The sequence below is a fragment of the Pithys albifrons genome, chromosome 11 (genome assembly GCF_047495875.1).
Source record: "Pithys albifrons albifrons isolate INPA30051 chromosome 11, PitAlb_v1, whole genome shotgun sequence".
Lineage (NCBI taxonomy): Eukaryota > Metazoa > Chordata > Aves > Passeriformes > Thamnophilidae > Pithys > Pithys albifrons.
Window position 1 is genome coordinate 5552365 of NC_092468.1, and position 14368 is coordinate 5566732.

The following is a 14368-nucleotide window of genomic DNA, read 5'->3' on the forward strand; positions in this document are numbered from 1 at the left end:
ACACTCTGGATGACTGAACAGCACAGGGGGAACAAAGCACAGCTCTATTCCCAGCCTGACGTCCGTGAAACTCTTTAGATAGAAATGATATGGGAATCTCTTGTGCTTGAGCTGTGCAGGAAATTCATCATCCAGCTCCATGAAAAGCAATCCATTAAAGAACCAAAAGTATCCAGCACCAAGCCATTCTACAGCAAGTGTGGGCCAGGGCAGGCAGGAGACTTTGGTACACAGAAAATGCAAGAGTGGACATGCCTGAAAAGGACTTTTTTTTTACTGTGGTTGACACAAGAGGTAATGTTTAGAACATACTGACATTAAAAAATACTGACCACAATGGCATAAAAAAGTAAATCTTAACTATTTTAAGACTTTTCGCTTGTTTGTTTTAAGAATATGTATATGATGCATTGGAGAGAGAGAGAAAAAAACCCAAACAAAACAACAAAACCTTTAGCAACCCAAAGCTGGCATTTCAAGACTACTTGGATTTTTCCCCTTTATTTTTAAGGAAAGCTTGAACCTAGGAAAATGGGATCCCAGAAAGCCAGTTAAGTAGTTCTTGAGTAAATACCCTCTGCCTATTATGAAGCACAAAGAACAGGGCTGGAAAAACCCATTTCAAGGAACTGAAAACAGACCGTCTTATCAAATCAGAACAAGACTAAAATTGCTCCATTTGAAATCCTGGAAAAATGTAATTTATCTCTAGGGTGAGCATCAATAAAAGCACTCTACTATGATTTCACACCTCATGTCAGTGCGTTACTATTCTTGCTGTAGGTAAGTTAGAAAAAAAATTCTTGCCTTCTCACACTGACAAATATGTAACTTGTGAGTTGTGAGGGCGTGTTAGCCTTGGAAAAATAAAGCATCTAGAACCTGGAAACAAAACATTCCCCAAAAGTCCACCAGGCCAGATCCTTTCACTGCCTAAGCAGCTAAAGAGACTTTTCCACAGCAGGAGCTGCACCTGAGCAGAGAGCTCAGCCTGGAGGAGAGAGGCTGTTTGCACAGGTGGGATGGGCCTTCTCACACCACGTCAGGAAGGAACTGGCACATTCATTAGCTGCCCTTTCGGGAGCTGCAGATGGCATCCCTCCAGCACAACACTGTGTTCAAGTACTGACATGAAAACCCCGGAGACAAAACATACACAGCATAAGCCTAACATCAATAGTTGCACTTGGGCTGACTCCAGTGTGCCTCCTTCCAGGAATAGGCTCCAATCTCCAGCAGGCACCACACCAGGTCACCATACCTTTGCAATGAACATAAAGGCATACATTCAGACAAGCAGAAAAATGCAGTAATAAAGTTCCACTGTGACAAAACAGGCCATTATTTTTCATTTAGTAACAAAATACTTTGCAGATGGTGCCATCATCACCTGTGGAGAAATGGAGCAAAGTGTTCTCACTGGGGAGAGCATGAACTGATCACCACTGGATGTTTGGGAAGTTCACTTTATCAGAACACACCACCTACTCCAGGCACATCTCTAACACCACTTCAATTATGTGCTTATGCTGCAGGGTTGGCAATAGAGCCAATGCACTGGGGAGGAGAGGAGGCATTTCTAGGGTAGCAAAGCTCTCATTTAAACTCCAGATGCCTTGCTCGCCACTGAGAGAAAAGCTGCATCATTTGGCTGGTTTAGCTTAGTCTTTCTGCGAGAGGATGGCAAAAAATATGCTCTAAGCTCAGCTTGACTGCAGATCTTAACAGAATCATAAAATCCCTGAGGTTGCAAAAGATCTCCAAGATCATCAAGTCCAACCATTAATCCACCACCACTGAGTTCAACCCCAGACCATGTTCCTAAGTGACACAACTACAAGTCTTTTAAATCCCTCCAGGGATGGTAACTCCACCACTGCCCTGGGCAGCCTGTTCTAGTGCCTGACCACCATTTGAGTGAAGAAACTTTTCCTAATATCCAACCTAAACCTCCCTTGGAGCAACCCGATGCCATTTACTCTTGATTTGTAACTTGGGAGAAGAAAGTAACACACCCCAATACAACATCCTTCCAGGTGGTTGCAGAGAGCAATGAGGTCCCACCTAAGCCTCATTTTCTCCAGGATAAAGAACCCAATTATTCTTGCAATACTCAAGGTGCAACAGGTGCATTAATGCTAAAGAGACAGACCAAAGTTTTCAAATTTTCGGGATGCTAAACAAAGCCTCTTCACAGAACTGCCTAGAACTAAGTTGCAAGTTCTTGTGAAATTCAACACCAGGACAACACTGGGGTGAATTTATTTAAGCTTGATTTCTTTTCTCAATTCACCTCAGTGATTTCTCACACTTTTCCCATGAGTTGTGGCCAAACACCCCTCCCTCCGCAAGCAACCCTTCAACTCCAATTAGCTTCTATCCTCACACCCCAAACAAGCCTCTCCCATCTGCCTCTAGCAGAAGAGGCCTGCTCTCCAAGATCCTTAGGCAAGTAGCCACCATCATCTAGTAACCACTTCAGGCTGTAGCCAAGGAAAGTGGTGCAGAATCCTGGACCAACCAGGCTGCAACTGCCTGTCCAGAGGTTCTGGATACTGCTGAAGGGCACACAATGCAAAGATGTATTGAATCTACTCTTATGCCTTCACTGGGGCATCATCAGCTTGATGCCTTTTACTGAGCTGTGGCAGGTTCCTGGCAGCTCCTGCTGCTCCCAGTACTCAAGCAGAGTTTGGTCTGTCCTACAAGGAAACTGTGACAGACCACCTGGAAGCATCCCATAGGCCAGGCTGGGCCAGTGCCTAAAACCAGTGAAGTACCACATGGGCTCCATTAGCAGCATTTATCAGGGAGGTGCTGTGCCCTTATCTCCAAAGGAGTGACCTCCAGTATGAGTAGATCCAATAGCTCTGTTCCCTTAGGAAGTATACAACACACTGAAGTTCTGTCTGCTCAGAATTTAGGGTGGAAAGGAGGAGCAATTTTGCTTTGTAAAGGACATAGGTTATTTTACTTTGTGGGTACAACTTAACAACTGGAAAAGCACAAGGAAGGTCTGACATTTTAATCTAATGGTACAGCTAGTACTTGGCTACTTTTTTATGCAGGGTTTAGGCAGGAGAAAATTACTCCCTGCTCAGACAAATCCCCTCAGACTACATCAAACAGTGGTAGCAAGAACAAACTTGGAACACCATGTCATCCTCCAATGGAACAACTTGTTTTCTTGGCAGACATGGAAGAGGACAGAGACTGGATATTGCTTACAGGTCTAGGGTTGGTCTATACGAAAGGACGGACTGAAGAGAAAAAAATAGATTTAACTAATTATGCAGATAAATGAAGACATTCCTTACAGACCTCTGTCAAAATAGGTAATGAAAGGCAGGCAGCCAAAACATTCCTCATGGAAAACAACATGGCTTATGTGGTCTTCAGAAATATGAATGTGAATGAAATAAATTATCCAGTATGTTGGCAATTTAAGCAAAAGTCTCAGATCAAGAAATACAGTTAAATGTTGCAACAGTGTAGAACATGATGTCCTCTGGGCAAAACAAAACCCAGAATATTTTTCTGTTTTTCTGCTTTAATTAATACTTAGGAAAGAAATGGCCACATCAAACCAGGTCAAGATGACAAATCACAGCAAATAAAGCCTGCTGCGTTGGTTCATCAAAATTAAGCTCTGCAGCATGTTCTGGGTCTAATTGGGATTCCACAGTACCTGGAGAACCTGGCTGGGCAGCCCATGTTAACCTGTAGGAGGAGGGCACCCGGAGCAGTTCATCACCCTGAAATTTTGGGAGCTGCAGTGGTGACTGCAGAACCAGTCAATTTAGAATTCTCCTTCCAGGGGCGAAGTAAAGTGTTTCCACAAACCAACTGAAGTGTCATTAACACTGAACAAAAGTGCAATAGTACTCTTGAGTAGGAAAGAGTGATTTCACAGCACTTGCAGATGAAAGACAACATGCCCCATAACACAGTGTAAAAATATCTCCAAACCTCCTGCTTTACAAAGTGATTCAAGCAAGAGCTATAAATTAGAGGAGAGTCAGATGTTACAGTGAAAGAACTTGGTGACTTAATGACACATTAAGCTGATTTGGATAGTTAAGAATCAGTATGTTCACACAGCAGTAAGATAAATACTCACATAAAAATATATATAAGCCTTTCTGTGGCTCTTGACAAGTAGAGGTAAACAGAGAGAAGATTTTTCTATATACACTGATGAGATTATAAAAATGTGACCAGATGTCTTCTGTGCTTCATAATACCCCATGAACTCTCAAGACATCTGTAGAAAATGCTTTGGGGATATCATTTTGATATGCTGCCTTCTGCTTCTCTTGAATAACATTGTTTCCCTTAACAGTGGACACAGAGATTGACTTCAAGCAGCTGTTCAACCCACAGCAATCTGATTCTCTTCATTTTAACAGGATAAGGAGGCTACAATAAGTGTATTAAGTTGAGGGCCCTAGAGGAATAGTTTCTTGCTTAAATAGTTCTTGCACTGACAAAATCAATACCAAGTTAAGAATGTAGAACCTCCCCCTGCCAGACCAGGTTAGTCATACAACATCTTCAAAAATCTGATCTATCACCTTTTTTTCAAGCTTATTGGCAGGACTTAAGCATCAGCATCAGATCAGTTTTGTCTTATTTTGGAATCCATACCAGTTAGCAACAAAGCAATGGACAATTTAACAATTGGCTCAGTGTGCCAATCTGATCCACTTGAATCAATTGCTGGGGAACCACCAGAGCCAAGACCAGGAGGAACGAGACCACTCGTTACTTGAACGAGGGCTGTGAAAACAACTGTTGGTATCTGCTGGGTAAATAATGCCTTTTTATTTTTTAATTTCAGATTACTACAAAGAGATTTTATTTTCCAAGGAAGCTGAAAGTATGGGAAAAAATTGTGGAATATATAATTTCAAAAGAAGCCTATATTAAAGCACATTTCAAAGCTCAAAAGGGACACACACCAACTTGTGGTGAAAGAATTTCATGTAGCTTGAAGATCTCCAGGCCTGCTAGAGACAGCAGCACTGGTGCCACTGAAGCAAACTCAGTGTTGCTTGCTGGAGAGCTCTGGGGGTTTTACTCCTCCAGAACAGCAGGCCTGGGGTCTGTGCAGGACTTCAGTGAGAGCCACCTTGCATCTCTTTTTGCATCACCTTTTCAAAGGCCCAACTAAGGAAAAGCACTTGGCAATTCATGTGTCAGACAGATGGGTGGGAGGAGTGGTACTTGGAATGTCTAATAGTGTGAATGAAGCATTTGGAGATGGATTTAAAGCATTATACAGTGAGCATGGTGTACTGGCAAAGTCACCAAAGCTAGGGAACCTGGTTATGCATTAAGAGAGCAGCCAATTAGTTAAGATTTTATTCTGGTTTTGGCTCTAGGTTTGCTTCTGTAGCCTTTCACCAGACACCACTCCTACTAAAAGTCAGTTGTATTTATACCACAGTTGAAAAATGCACTGGTGAGTTGCTAAGACTAATTTTAAAAAGAACTGACAAAGTAAGTTTTAATGAAGAGGCTGGGGACTAGAGAATGAACATTATTTAGACATATGTGGAGGAGTAAATTTGCCTTTAAGTCTCAAAAAGTCAAGATAACTTTGCAGCCAAGGACTAATACAAAATATGTAATTAATTTTCTCTATGTCTGCATGGGGAGGGAAGAAAGAGGAGATGGAAACAGGGAGACCTGTAAACAAGAGACAAACTGAACACTGTTGGCATTCTGCTTTTTTGTGGGATGTCTGAGATAAAATTATTTTAATTCTTCTGTCTTGCTCAAGTGCAAATCAATAACCAAGGGATGAATATAGCTCCAAACATACATTCTGTGAGTTGCCATAAACAGGCTTTGTACTTGGGATTTGTAGACTCTCAGTCATTCTCTCTCATTTATTGTCTTAGCTACAATAGTGCAGCTCTAGCTTTCATTAAGGTCCCTTAAAAGTCTGTCTTGACTGAAAGTTTCCTTGTATATTTTATGCTTCTATGTTGCTTTTGGTTATTACTCTCTAAATTCTCTTCAACTTTGACCATTAGTTTAAAAATGCTCAGATACACACAACCATAAGCATCTTTTTTTCTTTCCACATCTGCCAACATATGCACAGCCCAAAGACTTCTGAAAAATCTTTTGAGTTACATCAGAGAAATCATCAAGCCTGTGACACCAGATGAAGATGATGACACTGCATCACTGACCTCCACTCTGGACATGCTGCTGTGGCATCACTGCCAGTGCTGTGGCATTCAAGGTGGAAAACACTGAAGGTGCCAGAGTTTACATTTATTTTTAACAAACTAATATTTCTCTTTTTCTTTGTTTTTAACCAATGACCTCTCTATGATGTCGCACAAGCTGCTTTCTCTCTCTTGTACTCCCCTTCTACTTTTGCTTGGAATTTATCATCTTTAGGAAGGAGGGACTGCCTGTGAATAGGCACAGCACATACCACTGTGGATCTCTCATTTCAAAGCAGTAAGTACTGACAGCAAATGATGACAAAGATCTCAGAAATTGGAGAAGATGTGGTATAAGAGAGATTTATCATTGCTTCTTTAGAGTCACAAGAACATGAGAACTTTCCTCATTGTAGGTTGAAAGATGGAACAGTGCATGCCCCACAGTGCTTTACAACTCATCTATGTGCCATGCAGTATTTTATATTTCTTTATGTTTCATCCACACTTAATGAGGAGTTTGTGGGGAAAACTGAGGGAAGATAATCCCTAGTACTGCACAACAGTAACTCTCAGCCCATGGGGCCAGTACCAGAAAGGTGGAGCAGGGCCCAGGGAGACACTGCAGAAGATGATTACCCTGCTAAGGGAGCACCTAAAAACGAGGTTACCCTGATATTCCCACTCCTGAGTCCTGCTCAGCCAGGCACACAACACAGACTGCACCAAGTTCTGCCACAACCTCACACAACAGGTGCCAAAGTGCACAGGCAAAGCAGCTGGGCAGAGGAACCTGCCAGCCATGAGGGGAAGAACAGTGAAGAGACTTGTTCTGGTCTGAAGCAAACCCTCCCAGTGGCCATTGGACTCTCCCAGGGCAGTGCAGGAGGTGGGAAGCACAGCCAGACCAGGCCCTCACTGACAGTGACCACTGGGGCACAAAACAACTCAAACTAACTCAAACCAGCCCACAGCAAACCCCACCGAGGGGAGAGAGACCAGGTTGGAATAGCCCCTCCGCACTCCCCCTGCCCTCAGCAGACACCGAGCAGACACCTCCCCTTCCTGCAGCTCCTCACCTTTGCTGTCCATGCAGAGCAGCTTCAGTTCTCCTCAGAGACACAGCTGGGGCAATTAGAACTGAAAACAGGCCTGCAGAGCCTTTAAATCCTACTTTCCCTCACTCACCTTCAGCTGTTTTCCCTAAGCACCAAGAGGCCACCCTGTTATAGCACGGGGTTCCCCAAAGGACCCGCAGGTGTGCACCAGCTGGCAGGGAACCAGCTGCAGGTGAGGGATGTGTTCTGGTATTCCTGAGCCTTCCCTCCCTCCCTCCCTCCCTCCCTCCCTCCCTCCCTCCCTCCCTCCCTCCCTCCCTCCCTCCCTCCCTCCCTTCCTTCCCGAGGATGGAGCAGTGCTGTGTCCCCCCCCCCTCTGCCCTCCTGTCATGGACATGGGTGCCTCCTGCAGGGGGTTTTGGGGCACCAGAGATATCCTGGCAGCCATCAGAGCCCCACAGCTCAGTCCATCCCCTGGGGACACGTGGCCACTCCACAGAGCCCCCTGGGGCCTGGGGTCATGTACCTGGGCACTGCCTGGCCCCATGTTCCAGCCCCTGTCCCCTGGGGTTGGCCACCACACAGCAACCACACTCACCATGGCCTCTTTTTCTGTGTATGGCCAGGTCCAGGAGGAAAAACCCTTTCCCAAACCTGTGGGAAGCAGGTGCCTGTCTGGGTACCTGTGTGTTAGGAACAGGCAATGTTTTTGAAGGATGGGACAAAGCCACCTGTTTTCTAATCTATATTTGAGCCCCAAACTATCATTAGGGCTCTCTTTCTTCTCCACTTGACAGTCACTCAGATAGCCCAAACTCTCTAAATGTTTTTTTTATATATAGCACACCTAGACCATATTGCTGTGAAGCTCCCACAGGGTCTGTACACCTGCCCTATTTAAGTACCTTTAAAGTATTCCAGTCTTATTGATGTTTTTGTGAAAAGAGCTCAGCAAGCCTAGTCCTGGAAATCAGACAATTTACTGGGTATTTTTCCACTTCCATTTTATGCTTCTGTTTCCTCAGCTCACCTTCCTTTCTCCTGTATGTTCCTTGCTTGGTCCAATCCTTTTGCCATTGCTCACTGTCATGGGTATCTTCTTTTTCTATGTGTTCATCACCTCCTGTTTTCTTTTAGAAGAAAGAAAATGCCACATGATGCAACTGTCCAATAAGTTATTTCCAAATAAATTATTTCATTCCTATGTGGGGATAAATCAATGCAACAGTTTCTGGAATTTTTTTACCTCTTTACAGGGCTTATATCTGCCTCTGGTAGCAAGTGAGAGGGTTTATTGCTGAAGGAGTAAAAAATGAAACAATTTAGTTTCATGTTGTTGCTGACTGTTGATTAGTACATGTGGTGGAAGAGGAGAAGCAAGAATAAAGAGGTTTGGGTACAGACATCTGCCTTATATAGAAGTGGGCTTGGTCCAGCTATCTGGCACTACAATAAGCCTTGTTATAAATTGCTTCAATTAAATATGTAAGTCAAATGTGGATGTTTGCACATAGTAGGGCTGCTTAAAATGAGACATGGCTGAGGGAAGACATTAGGAGAAGAAAGAGAAGCTGAAAGACTGCAAGAAAGGTGAAACCTCACTGGCAAAAACCTGATAAAATAAATCGCCTCCATCTTCTCCTTTGCTGCACACACAGATGTTTGCCAACCCCAGTGGAACACCATAGATTACAAAGGAATTTCTTCCAGAGGAGATCTTCAAAGGATGTGCACAGATGTATTTTAAAATAAATTGGGTGGGTATTGAATTCACATCATGGTACTTTATATACTACTTGTTTCTTCCTCAGTGGGTGACTCTTGGGGATCTTTCTCTCATTAGGTCCCAGACAGGAGAAAAAGCACTTATGCCTTAACAGGAGAACTGTGTAATCTGTTTTATTCATTGATCAATTAGTCATCATGCACAATGGCCATAAGCTCCAACAGGCACCACATGCCACTTTCCCATGGATTGTCTCTCTTTGGTGAAAGGTAATTTTCAAATGTTCTTTATACAGTAAAACATGGGTTAAAGAAAAACCCAAGCCTCCACCTCAGCTCACAATTAAAGTGTACTCAAAACTGCCTTTTGAATGGAACAATAAAGTTGTTCTTCTGTATAATTTGTACTGCAAGGAAGGTAAGGAAGAAAAGGTGAAGCCTAAAACAAGACAAAATCCAATACCTAGTAGTCTTGAGAGAAAATATTTGCCCTTCAGTAACACAGACAAAGAATTTAATTCATATTTTTCTGCATATCCCAAATTTTCCTGACAAGTTGCAAATTTTCCTTCATATGTAATAATATAAGGTAGCAATAACAGGAGCACAATCTGAGAATGTTTCTGCCCTGTAACTGTGACCTCTTTTTTTGGTGCTTGGTGGAGAGAATATTTCACTTGTCTTTCACTAGCTGTGCATACTCTAGGACCCTGCTTAAAGTCCTGGCTGAGGACTGCTATCAAAAGTTGGTGGTGCTTTCCCTCCTGACTGATTTGGTTCATTTCTAGACCTTCTTTAACAAAAGGAAAAGCCAGAACAGATACCAGAGTTCAAAGGCAGGTGCTAAATGCTGATAAGAGACAGAAGGCAAACTCCTCTTAGAGGAGAACTGAAAAAGAGATCTAGAGTGATTATTTTAATGAGAGGCTATTTTAAAGATAAAATGATTAGTAAATACCGTGTGAAAGGTTAATGAATATCTGCCGTTATTCTAACTATGAATATGAAAATAAAAAAAATACTTTCTGGAAGTCAGTTTGGATCCAGGAGCATGATGGTGGGTCAATATGATAAATGGAAACATTTACAGAGCAAAAGGGGTATCAAAGCAGTTTGGGGTTTGGCAATGGCTCAGGAAAAAATTGTGAGATCTGACAGTACACTGCACAGGGTGGAACAAGGATGTACATTTATCTGGGGACCCCGGATCCATTGTCACAGCAAATTCCAAGCAGAAAGTTAAACCCCAGAGGTAGATGAAATGTACTCCATGCATGACTGATTCCATTAGTCTCCTTTATGGGCTCGCAGGTTTTGTACTTTCCACATACACTTCGTCTTTTCTATTTTCTTTTCTGAGATAAGTTATTTCAGACTGAGATGGGCCACCAATCCACTCAGGAATTGTGATGCTTAACTCTAATTCTTCTCTCACGGGACTCTTTGAGTAATGCTTTCTCTTTTCTTTTAGCTCTTAATTTTTTTGCATCTCTTTAATTATGATTCCTTCCATTTACTGATATACCTTCTTTCTAAACTTTATGCTTATTGATTTTTGAAGATAACCATTAAAGACATGTTCTCATTTCCATGGACCATAAAGTCATTTGGGAGTTCACAAAAGAACATTTGCTCAAGTAATGAGGAGTGACAGTTCACTGACCTTTGCTCATGTGACAATACAGAGTACAGTCTCATACAATCATTAAAGTGAATCACCTTAAATCAATTATTAAATCACTGCCTTGCTTTGTTCTTGGTAAATGATGAATTAAACCCTCTTATACCTACCCCAGTCTGTAACTCAACCATTTTCCTGCAGCCTCATGTCCCTGTCTGGCTCCCCAGAAACAGAAATATTCTGCCTTTATTTTTCCCTAGTCCCAGATATGTTGGGGGCTATGAGTTTAGGCATCCACAGGTCAGTGTCCACTGTAGCTGGCCAGTATGAAATGTTTCACACTGGATTGCTCTTTTGGCTGTTTAAATCATGGCCATGAGTGACTTCTGGGTCCTTTCTCAGGAGAACAAAACAAACAACAGTGAGCACTGCTGACTCTTCTCTTACCTTCTGCAAGAACCCACAGCCCTCTGCTGTCAGAGGAGCAAGAGCTGTGCCCAGAAATGAACACCAAGGCAGTGCCCAAGCTGTGGGAGGCTCAGCTCAGGTGTGTCCAATTAGCTTTTGCACTGGAAGAGAGATTCCCTTTTTTTCATGGCCAGGAAATAACATTTTCCTCTTTTGAAATCACTGTTTGAGCCAACCCTCTGGAGTTTATTTGATGAACCAGCTTTTCTCATAAAACCTTTAAGGACCTTGAGAAACTTGCAGGTACACACAGGTGTTTCTGCACAGCAAGTTGTCTATATATGGAAAGAGATAATAGTGCAAGACTCCTGCTGATCTGTCCATCTGCAAGGCCAACCTAATTTCTGAGGCAGAGCTGAGTACTGAGTAACAGGAGGGGTGGACAGGGCTCCTGACTGCCAATGTGGGAGAAAGGTAAAGGGAGAATGACCCTACAGATGTGTCCTGCATCTTCCAGGACCACTTTACTCCAGCATTAGTAAAATAGTTTGGGGATCTCAGTTTTGAACACAGCTGCTTAGTGGGGCAAAGAGGGTGGCACCAATAGCTGGATTTTCAGTCAGTACAGGTTTGAATCTTGCTACTGTTCCATGTGCTGCTATGTCTTCCTGAAAGGATGAAGCACATTCCTAGGTTCTGCTTTGCCCAAGGATGAGTAATCAGGAGGTAGCAGAGAGCATTCAGCAGGAGGAATCATATTTCTATCAGCTCATGTGCAAGTACCAGTCTTGTGCTTTCGACTGTCTGTTCAGACACAAGTTGCTGCTCTTAGTTACAAGCATATCGGGGAGTAGTAACACAACCTTGAGTGTAACATCAGAAAGTCACTATTTATCAGTGTATTTACTGCTAAGAATTTCTGTTCTTTCTCTATGAAAAGGCATGGGTAGGTACCTGTGTACTGAGTTAGTAAGTGCTGATGTCCTTCATTTGTGTCAATTCTTTTTTTCAGATTTTACCCATGGCAAATATAACCTCTTCTTTGCAAGCAAAAAAATAAAATTAAGGCACTGGGAGGTTAATGAACTTGTTTGTTCACACTGCTCTAATAGATTACATGCCAGAGTAGCAGCCAAAAACACGAGTTCTGATTGTGGTTCTGACAAGCACCTGCAATGTAAAGAGTACTGTTCCCTGAGGTTCATTTTCCCAGACAGACAATGAACTGTGGGTCTCTTCATCTGAGGTTAATTGGAGTCTCTGCACCTCTCCTTAAATTAAAGAAATGCCCTGAGGAAATTGATGCACTAAATGTGTCTCAAGAACTTTACATCCAATTTAAGGTGGAACTGAGAAAGGAAAGACAAGTGCTAAGTGGTGACCTCACCAGAGAAACTGAGCAGTGCATACCAGCTGTGTGTGTACCATGGGTGCTTTCCAGGGCAAGGAAAAACCACTGCCACTCTTAGCAGGTTCTAATTCCTGAAAGATCTGAGGAAATCCACATTTTAGACACAGTAGGACTGGGATACTTTCTAATTTTTCAGACCAAGTTTCCCAGCCATGAAAAATATTGATTTTGCAGCTGGAAAAGTCTGCTCACTTCTGGCTCAGAACACAGGGGGCCAGCACAATAACAGGTTGTGCAACAGGACCAGGGAGCACCTCCTGCTGCTCCAGTGCTTGTCTGAACCAACAAATAAGGAGTCATATTAAAAAAAGTCTTTTTATAAAGGATAGCTTTGAAACAGAAGGGCATCAGGCTTCATTCATCCCTTCTCGCTCCTGGGTGGAGGAAGGTCAGTGCCAACTGTTCCCCCTGCCTTCGTGTCCTGTGGAGCATCCATAACATTGTATGCATGTACCTTAAAATAGAGAATGGCAGCAGGATGTAGGACCCACTCTGAAACCTGGGGCAAAACACGGGGCCCTGCAGCTGATGGGGATGAGAAAGAACAATGCCTGTGAGCTATGGGAGACAACCCTATGGATTGAGTTTTCTGTCTTCTCTGGGGGGTTTCAGGTTCCACATGTTACCTTGGATCAGTGAGTGCAGAGCCAAAAATCTGTAAGTAAATACTGAGTAATCACTGGGAGTGAATAGGACTCACACATCTGGTGCAATCTCCTCCTGCTTGCTCTGACAAATTCCATCCAGATGTTGTGTTCTTGAAAACATGTAAGATGGAAAAGTATTAATCTGTGGCTGCAGGACATAAACCTTTAGGTGCAGGACATGGGTTTCTGCTGCTTTTGGAATTCCTTGTTTCTTCTAAAGTTAACTCTGAGTCTCCTTGCACATAATAAATGCAAATAAAACCTGGTTTTCTTACACAAGCAAGAGTATTTTCAGTTTGCTCTTTTAGGATGGTTATAGTTTATGTTGGGTTCCGGAGTCAATAATGACTTCACAGGCGTTCTTACCAAAAAAAGATGCTTTATTTTCAGATGTAAAGCTGAAGTATAGGAAGACTTCCCACACTGAAATCACAGTGCCTCTCTCAGTATCATAAGGCAAGACATCATTCTGCTAAGTCAGTGGTTGTATTTGGAGCTGCTTCATATTGGAGTCCCTGGGACAAGCTGGGCTAAATCCATTCTTTTTTACTCAGAGTTTAGGTATGAAAAATTCTAGATGTGTTTCAGAGCCAAACTGACACAATACTTAGAACCAAAACCAACCAACCAAGAACACCAACAAAAACCAAACGAGGAAAGATTTAGATTTCTGATGGGAATGGCATCAAATGGATCCTATATAGTTGCAACCACTTGTGTCATTACACTGCAGAAGGGAAACACAATGCAATTACAGATCTTCAGTCAGAATATGAACTCCAGCTATTAAAGAATGTCCTTGAGGCATCTCATCAGATCTGATATATTCTGTGTATTTTTGGAAAATACACACTGAATCAGGTGAGAGGCAAAGCCTTTAAATAACCCTACAAATCTGAGGTGGCAAGGAGGCACTTTTTATAACATCTTTGGGAAACGAAACAACATCCTTTGAAGTGGAGGCAGGTTGGATTTCAGAATAAAGCAGCTTTGCAGATTTAGACACCTGCTTAATTAGAGGATGAATGTGAAATCCTTAAACTTAAAAGGCTTTTATGAGGCAGCACTTCAGAGAACAAGCATTCATTCCTTCAGCATGGGCAGAGAAGAGCTGTTGGCTATTATCTTTGGAGTTGGGTCAAACCCAAATATATTAGCAAAAAGCACTCTCCATAGATGGTGAGATGAGCTGTATGCAATTCCCAGACCTCAAATACGAAGTATTTTGAAAGAATCAAGGAGAGCTGGAATCACAGATGCTTTATGAGGCAACACTTAAACCATCAGAGCATCAGAAAACAAAATGAGTAAGAAAA